Source organism: Dasypus novemcinctus, chromosome 12 (assembly GCF_030445035.2).
Source record: "Dasypus novemcinctus isolate mDasNov1 chromosome 12, mDasNov1.1.hap2, whole genome shotgun sequence".
In the NCBI taxonomy this organism is placed as follows: domain Eukaryota; kingdom Metazoa; phylum Chordata; class Mammalia; order Cingulata; family Dasypodidae; genus Dasypus; species Dasypus novemcinctus.
In genome coordinates this window covers 16,418,004-16,427,724 of record NC_080684.1, presented here as the reverse complement: position 1 = coordinate 16,427,724, position 9,721 = coordinate 16,418,004, and the positions used below count along the sequence as shown (strand labels likewise).

Below are 9,721 nucleotides of genomic sequence, written 5' to 3'. Positions count from 1 at the left end.
CCACTCCCAGCTCCTCTCTCCAAGAGCTCTCTCTGTTCACAGTTTCTTATATCTCCTTCCAGAAAAAAATGTTTATGTTACCTGCATTTTAAGCTCAATCACAATACTTGTGCTGCTAGTACACGGTTTAATTAGGGTCTTATTTCCACAAAGATCATTTTCTCTCTTCTGAACTATTAAGCCAATTTAGTAGCGTTTAGCAAAACGATTTTACAGGCAAATTAAAGTATTGAACCCGTTTACAGTTCATCCAAGATGAAGATGTGTTATTTCAACTCCCCCAGATAGTGGCTTCCTCTAGTCCTACCCCCCACCATGCCCTTCTCATTTCCTGGTTCATCTTTCTGCTACCCAGATGACAGCAGGCAAGGAGTTCAGAAAGACTTTCCAAAGATGTAACAGTATCAACCACCCCCCCGCCCTGCCAGGAGATAGAGAGTGGACAAGACAATCTCCCCAGCATTTTCCCAGCCTGCCCTGACTCCAGCCCTGCATGGATACGGCTACAAGGCAATTACTGAAACATTAAAATGAAGGCAGGCACAGGATTCCATGACATTGTTCATTGCATTCTAGCTAACTCATTGGGATGTAACTGGGAGCATTTATTGAAGTTGTGTATATATGTTGCGTGCATGTGTGTGTGTGTGTTTCTGTTTTATGAGGGTGGTAACTTTTCTGTTTTCAAGTAACGCTTCAACAGAGGGAAAAGAGTCTAATTCTAGGCACAAACTGACGGAGAAAGACCTGAATTTCAAAGAAATATCCTAAGAGCAAGCTAATGATGTAAGTTTTAGGGTCAACCTTGGGCCAAGTTCCCCATCAGCTACATCTGTGATCGTTTCTATCTCCACTATTCACTCTACTTAGTAGCCTCATGGGTTCTCCCTACTCTCCAATCCACTAAATTAGCTTTCAGACAGAATCTACAATTCATTTAGATATAAAGTCATTTCTGAAACCCAAAGGCGTGTTTCCAAAGTATGAACAGTGAAAAACTTTCCCATGAGGTGCTCCAGGGAATATGTCAAGTCAATTTGAAAAACCTCACATACTTCTATCTCCTGCTTAAAGAGTTCCAATACAGATGCGTGCATGCAAGGTCTTGAGAAGAAATCCATTTAACTTTGGTTCATTCATTCATTCCAATATTTTTTGAGTGCCTACAGCATGCTAGGTGTTATGTTAGAGCTACGGCAATGCATAGGACAGGCGTGGCTTTTCATTTTAATTTGTGGGGAGGGGGGAGAGCAGATAATGCACAAGTGAAAATGTCATTTTCTGATAGCATTAAAGATTGTTATAAAGTGTGTTGGAATGGAGGAGTCTGCTTTAGAACTCTAGGAAGACCTCCCGGGGGATGTGATATTAGAACTGCAACTTCAGTGACCAAAAAAGCCAGGCAGAAAGACTAGCAAAGATGCTGAGGCTGGAGGCAACTTTTGCATGTTTGACGAATGAAAGATTGATGCACCTGGACGAGAGGCAACAAGGAGCAGCGGTTAAGATGAGATCTGGTAGGAAGGGGCCAGGACATTTCAGTAATTACTTTACCCAGGATTTCCCAGACTTATTTGGTCATAGAACTTTTATTTTCCTGTATAAAAATTCCCATTATCATCCCATAGAAATAATATGATGTGGAACACAGTTTGCAAAGCATAGGCTTAAAGCATATTCCTTCCGTTATTTTTGCATCCTCTTAGAAGTGTTTGTCTTCTAACAGGAATTTATTCTAACAATAAAGCCCGAAAATTGCAGACTTCGGCTGGCGGATGGGAGAGTAGTTTCTTTTCTCTTCTCTTTTGATTTGTATTTTGAATAATGAGACATACCTTGGTTGTCAAAGGTTATTTTAAAAGAGTATAAAAGGTTATATATATAAACTACTGATTTGTAAATTTTAAATGTTTTAATGCCAACCCACTTCTTGAATGTTGGTTTTTTTAAAAATTATGTCCTAAAGAATTTTGAAATCAGAATGATTGTGTAATAGAGAGAAAGAGGAGGGAGGGTCAAACAAATTAATATTCTCCTGTGTAGAAGAGAAGAGCAAGGGGTACTGAGAATTTCTAGTATTACCACACGGTGAAGGATAAAGAGCAGTTATTCCTCATTCTCAGTGAGGAACGAATAAGTGGATGAGCATGAGCCCAGCAAAAGAAATTGAAATCAGAAATCAAAAAGAGCCTCAAGACTAGCAGAGGCATATGGCTGTGAGGGATTACCGAGAAATGGTATAGAACGTCCCGGCCAGCGGGAGGCTGTGAGGATCTGGACACGATTCCCAGCTGCTGGCTTTAGGCTAACTGCCTGGGCTCCTGTTCTGATGTCAAGGTGACGGAAGTGACAGCAGGAAGGTAGAAAATTGGGCACATTATTTCAGAGTTTAGGAAAGTTAGCAAAGAAATAGTTTCACCTCAAAGGAGAACTCAACTTCCAAGGAAATCAATAGTAATTAAGATAAAAAAGAACAAAGTAATAATATCTAATATTTATTGAGTGCTTGCTACCTGCCAGACAAACTGCTAAGTGTCTGTTTGCATGCATTATTTAATTAAATCTACATGACATCTCTGAGGTAGGGAAAAATTACTCTCGCTTAAGAAATGAAGAAACTGGGGATCTGAGCGGTTAAATAACAGCTCAAGGTCATGTCATTACTAAATTTCAGTCCTGAAATTCAAACTTAGGTCAGTTTGATTCCAGAACTGTAACATTTAATCACTACCTGCTGCTACAAAATGTGGAGGCAAAACATTGATCAATAACTTGAATTTGAAGGTAAGGTGGCATAAAGGAATCCGTTTATCCTAGGCTTGGGTACAGTCTTCTAAACTGAAATTATTTCTTGCCCTGAGATGAAAAGAACACAAACAGCAGAACACTAAGAAGACTTCTTGTTTGTGAGTGGGGGTGATTCCCACATGCCAAAAAAAAGGCTCACATGAAACTTAAAACCCTTCAGCCTTGGATAATGTGACAGGCTTGGATGTGCATCCCCAAGAGAAAGCACATGTCCAGGGCGGACACAGGGCAGGGAGGTCCCAGGACAGTACAGAGAGAAGGCCACACTGACCGTCATCAGAAGGGCCAGATGAAAAACGAAAAGATTTTTTTTTTTTTAGGATTTATTTTATTTATTACTGCCGCCCCCAGCACCAGTTGTCTGTTCTCTGTGTCTATGTGCTGCGTGTTCTTCTTTGTCCGCTTCTATTGTTGTCAGCAGCACCAGGAATTTGTGTTTCTCTTTGTTGCGTCATCTTGTGTGTCAGCTCTCCGTGTGTGCAGCACCATTCCTGGGCAGGCTGCACTTTCTTTCATGCTGGGCGGCTCTCCTTATGGGTGCACTCCTTGTGCGTGGGGCTCCTCTACGCGGGGAACACCCCTGCGTGGCAGGGCACTCCTTGGGCTCATGAGCACTGCGCGTGGGCCAGCTCCACACGGGTCAAGGAGACCCGGGGTTTGAACTGCAGACCTCCCATGTGGTAGACGGACGCCCTAACCACTGGGTCAAGTCCACTTCCCAACGAAAAGATTTTTAAACACACATTTAAAATGAGAAAATAGATGGACTGATGAGTGAGTCAAACTTCGTGAGGGGAAATGGAAAAGGGATTCCACCTACCGAACAATCCCAGTTTACTCCCACTAACAGCAGTGTGTCTGCAGAGCTTGCTTAGCATCTTTTCCTTAGTTGTTATTAAATATTGAGGCGCACACATAATACACAAAAGAGTATATTATGATTACATACACTGTAAATGGTAATATGAATATCCCAAGGAATACCCACGTGCCTAGACTAAGAAAGAGAAAATTATCAGAACATTAGAAGCTCCCTGTGTGCTCTGGCCTCACAGTCCATCATTATCCTAAACTTTGTTACTCATTCCCTTTCTTTTTGTGCCACTTGTGTATGTATTCAAAAATATGAAATCATCTAGTTTTGCAAGTTTGTGAATATTAAATAAATGAAACCATTCTGTATATAGTCTTCTGTTGCTTGCCTCTTTGGCTCATTATCGTATTTGTGAGTTTTGCCCATGTCTGTGTGCGTTGCTCTAGTTTCTCTGTTTTGCACTGCTCCACGGTATTCCATTATTTGAACATACCACAAATCATCTATACCATTGAGGCACATCTTTTCTTCCCAGGTTTTTTTTTTTTCTTTTGGTATCACAAATACATTTTTGTTTTTAGTTTTTATAATTAATTTTTTTAATTGAATGTTTTCTATCTGTCTCTTGGTACATATGAACAAGTGTTTCTTGTGAAATTGCTGGATTATAAGGTGTGAGCATGTTACACTTCACTAGGGAGTAAAAAACTGTTCACTAGAGTGATTCCAATTTACTCCGTCTTCAGCAGTGAATGAGAGATCTCGATGCCCACATTTTTGCGAGATTTTTGAGTGGACTGGCTTTTTATTCTGGTACATGTACAACTATTTTATTGTGGTTTTAATTTGCATTTCCCTGATTATTAATGAGGCTGGACTTTTAAATGTATATGTATTATGGATCATTTGTGTTTCCTTTTCTGTGAAATGCCTATTCAAGTCCTTTGCTTATTTTTTAAAAATAATTGTTTGTCTTATTGACTCATAATTGTTTTTATTTTTATTTTTTAAGATTTATTTTTATTTCTCTCCCCTTCCCCGCCCCTGCCCCAGTTGTCTGCTCTCTGTGTCCATTTGTTTTGTGTTCTTCTTTTGTCCGCTTCTGTTGTTGTCAGCGGCACAGGAATCTGTGTTTCTTTTTGTTGCGTCATCTTGCTGTGTCAGCTCTCCGTGTGGGCGGCGCCATTCCTGGGCAGGCTGCACTTTCTTTCGCGCTGGGTGGCTCTCATTACAGGGCGCACTCCTTGCGCATGGGGCTCCCCTATGCGGGGGACATCCCTGCCTGACATGGCACTCCTTGCGCACATCAGCACTGCGCGTGGGCCAGCTGCACACTTCAAGGAGGCCTGGGGTTTGAACTGCGGACCTCCCATGTGGTAGGCAGACGCCCTATCCATTGAGCCAAGTCTGCTTCCCTCATAATTGTTTTTAAAATTTTATTGTTTTAACATTTATACAACAGGAAATATTATCTTCTGAGGGTTTTCTAGTTTTGCATTTCCCCATGTGAGCCTTTAATCCAACTGTAATTGATTTGTGGGTACTGTTTGGGCTAGATCAAATCTCACTGTTTTCCATATGAATACCCAGTTATTCCAAATTTTTTTATTGAATGGGCCATCCTTGCCTCACTAATATGCAATACACCCTCTGTTCCAAATAAGTCTCCCAGTATGTGTGGATCTGTGTCTCAATTCTGGCTCATTGATCCAGCTGTCTTTCCCAGCACTGATACCTGGTTATCACATGATATTAAATATTATAGCTTTATGATATGACTCAATATTGGGTAGCCAAGTAACCCACCTTGTACTTTTTTTTTTAAAATCAGGAGTACTGTCTGTATTTCACACTTTATTTTCCAAATACATTTATAACACATTTACCCAGTTCTAAGAAAAACTCTGTTGGGATTTTCATTGGAATTGCATTGAATCATAATTCAATCTGTGAATGACTGACATCTTTATTATATTGAATCTCTTTAGCCAAGAACATGGTGTGTCTCTCCATTTCTTTGTTCTTCTCTAATATCTTTCTGTAGAATTTTATGGTTTTCTCCATGAAGAATTTGAACACCTTTTATTAGATTTCCTTCCTAAGAATTTTATGTATTTTTTTCATATTATAAACCACACTTTTTCCTTAAAAAAATCCGTCTGACAGATTATGGTACATAGAAATGTAATTGATTTTATAAGTTGATTTTTTATCCTGCAATCTTGCTAAACTCCTTTTCACTCTAATAATTTATTTGTATGTTAGGTTTTCTATGTAGAAAATGCCACATCATCTAAAAGTAATGTGTTTTATTTATTCCTCTCTAAATCTCATAGTTTTTGTTTCTATTTCTCTTTCTCTCTTTTTAATTTAATTTCTCCCCCCATACCCCAGCTGTTTTTCACTGTGTCCATTTGTTGCGTAATCTTCTGTGTCTGTTTCTTTTTCTTGACTTACATCAGCTGTATATTAAGCATAATACTGAATAGAACTTGTAATAATACGCATGCTTATTTTGTTCTAGATCTTAAGAGAAACATTTCAAAGTATGTCAGATATTAAGTATGATGTTTTCTATCAGGTTCTTGGTAAATCCCCTTTATCAGGTTCAGGAAGTTCTCATCTATATCAAGTTTGCAAACACACTTTTTAAGCCAAGAATGAATGTTGGGGAGTGGATGTGGCTCAAGCTGTTGAGCACCTTCTTCTCACATGGGAGGTCCTGGGTTCGGTTCCCAGTGCCTCCTAAAAACAAAAAAACAAATGAAAAATCCCACTCAGGGGAGCCAATCTGGCTCAGGGGTTGAGCATCAGCTTCCCACATACGAGGGCTAGGGTTCAATCCCTGGCCACCGTACTTAAAAAATAATAATAATTAAAAAATAAAAAAATTGGATGAATGGTGCTTTACATGGAATACTTTATTTTTGCATGCATTTAATTACCCATATGGTTCTTCTCCCTCTTTGATCTGTTAATGTTTTACAAATTACTAGATTTAATTTTGTTTGAGACCTTTTAAAATATGGTAGTAAATGAGATTACCTTGTACTTTTCCTTTCTTATACTGTTCTTGCCTGGTTTTAGTTATCAAGGTTATACTAGTCTCATGAAATAAATTGAAGGATGCTCTTTTTTTTTTTAATCTATTGTCTGCAAGAGTTGTATAAGATTGAAATGATGGGGTCCTTAAATGTTTGACAGAACTTACATCAGCTCTTGTGTCCCACTTCAAATCCTTTTGGAACCATTTTATTTCATTTTTTAATTTTATTTTTAGTGGCAACCAGCTTTGCACAGATGTAACCTGATGGCATCCTTTTTTTTAAAAAAAAAAAAACCTCAACCTTTTTTATTTATCTTTTATTTATTTATTTCTCCCCCCCCACTGCCCCATTGTCTGCTCTCTGTGTCCATTCACTGTGTGTTCTTCTGTGTCTGCTTGTCTTCTCACCACGCGGTTCCAGGAACTGATCCCGGGGTCCTCCAGAGTGGGAGAGAGGCGATCTTTCTCTTGCACCACCTCAGCTCCCTGTTCTGCTACGTCTTCTCCTTGTCTCTCTTCGGTGTCTCTTGTTGTGTCATCTTGCTGTACCAGCTCTCCACGTCAGCTGGCACTCCCGCAGGGGGCGGCATTCCCCTGCGGGGGACGGCACTCCCGCATGGGCTGGCTTTCTGCTTGGGCCAGTTCACCACGCAGCCCAGTCTGCCTTTTTACCAGGAGGCCCTGGGCATCGAACCCTAGACCCTCCATATGGTAGACGGGAGCCCAAATGCTTGAGCCACATCCCTTTCCCCTGAGGGCATCTTGCCTCAACTCCCTGCCTCTCACTTTTTGTCCTAAGTTTTGTCCCTTGGCACTTAAAGATTTGTCAGTCTGAGGGTTCAAGAAAATTAATACCCCACGGAGAAAACCTTGGCCAATGGGGGATGGAAACTGGTGGATAAACGCTTTCCTCTGCCATCCCTCAAAGAATTTGGAGGTACCATCCACCTAGGTCCCAGGCTTGGTTGCTCACAGACGTGACACAGCATTATGTTGACTGTTCTTCCTTGTTTCATTTTACCTGGTTACCCCACTCCCAAAATAAACCACTTCACTTCCCAAAATATACCATCTACACCTAGGCCCTTGAATCAGACTCTGCTTTCTGTGGGAACCCACAGAATAGGTTTGGTGGGAACCTATTAAGCTGTTTGGCCTGGTGTTTTTATGTGGCAACATTTTAAACTGCACTTCAATTCTTTTTTTTCCAAATGCTTATACAGCTATTCATTCCACCCCCCCACTGTTGATAGCTTATTTGGCGTTTTCGACATTGTGTATAGGTAGATTTTTTTTTTCACATTACATGGCAATGCACAGTACTTTGATACAAAAAATAAGATCCTTTAAAACAGTTATGCACAAGACATGCAATGTTGCTTTTATGCATTGGAGACCAGTATGTGATTAATTTGGGGGAAAGAAGTTCGACCAGGCATGTTTGGTGAAAGAACCAGAAGGTGGAAAACACACAGTAGCCATACATTCTTCTGGTTTGAAAGGCAACTGCAGCATGTGCAACTTTGGCACTGGTGCCTCAGAGGTGAACTATTTCATATAACCAGTTTGGGACTATTCAAGATAGGTGTCATCTACAGCGTCAGGAAATAGCTTTAGTGTTTTATGAAGCATACCTATGTCTAACTTTAAGAAATTGATATTTTTCCTAGGTCATCCTAATATTACTGCTTTAACCCCAGGTCAGATACATAGGACAAAAGGTGCAACCCCCAACTAAAATCCTCGTGTAGCTTAAACAATGAAGAGGTACAACACTAGAAGGCTTTAAAATTGCAGCTCTTTTTGGATCCCCCGAAGTCTATTGCACTCTTCTTCAAGGAGTCCGAGTCACCTTGACAACATCTGAGATTCCATTCTGTCCCAAGACACAAGGAACACTAAGGAAGACGTCATCTATCATTCCATAGAGTCCCTTAATCATGGTGAAAATCGGATGTACTCATCTAAGATTCTTCATTATACTTTCTGCCAAATCTGCCACAGCCAGCCCGATGGTCGGAGTATAGTCTTTTGGTTAGACCACCCCGTAAGCGCTGTCGACCCCTGTTTGTGAACCTCTTTCCACAGTTCCTTATCTGCATCGGTGCCTAAATCAGAGTGCAGGTTTTTCAAGAAGGCATTGGCGACATTCACTGCACCCCACACTGGCACACTAGAGTCTCCACGTTCCCGAGGACGCAGCCACGACAGCTTGATGGGTGAACCCGCAGCCTCACCCCCGATAGTTAAAGGAACTGGACTAAATCCAGATTGCAACCACTTTCAATGACACAGTTTTTGGGAAAGCCACTTATTTTCCAAGCCACATAGGTCAAGGTATCCACTGGATTGGAAACAACAAGCAACTTGAACTTAGGGCTGTATTTTAAAACATTAGGAATGATGAATGTAAAGATATTTACACTACACCTGACCAAATTAAGATGGCTTTCTCTCTCTTGCTGACATGCCCCAGCTGTGATAAGAACCAGGTAGGAGTTGACAGTCACACTTTAGTCTTTGCCGGAGACAATTTTTGGTGTTCTAAGGAAAAGGGTGTCATGTTGGAGATCCATCATCTCTCCCTTCAATTTGTTTTCTATGACATCCACGAGCGCTAACTCATCTGCCATTTCCTTCATCAGGATACTGATGGCACAGGCCATGCTAGCACCAACCCCAACAACTTTCATCTTATTCTGAGAGGTCTCTTCTTCCTTAAGAAGATTCTGAATCTGCTGATCCTTGAGAGTTGCCATCTTGACGTCAAGTTAGTGGCCGCGGCGCAGTGGTTGGACCAGACTTAGCGGCTGCAGCTCTGGGACTCTATTAGCAGTTCTATTTCTTCTTTTGTAAGCTTTGGCAAATTGTATTTTTCTAGGAATTTATCTACTTCTTCTAAAACTTCTAATTCGTAGGCACAAAGTTGTTCATAATATTTTCTCATCTATTTAATTTCTAGTTAGGCCTCCCTCACTTTTCATTCTTAACAGTATTTATTTTTACCTTCCCTCCTTTTGTCTTGACAAATCTTGCCATAGATTTGTCTGTAT

At 40.6% G+C, this 9,721-nt stretch overlaps 1 pseudogene; it reads right to left on the bottom strand.

Moving 5' to 3' along the window:
* Positions 1-8,453: 8,453 nt before the first annotated feature.
* Positions 8,454-9,427, bottom strand: LOC101434682 (L-lactate dehydrogenase A chain pseudogene; annotated as a pseudogene).
* Between the last annotated feature and the right edge of the window lie 294 nt (positions 9,428-9,721).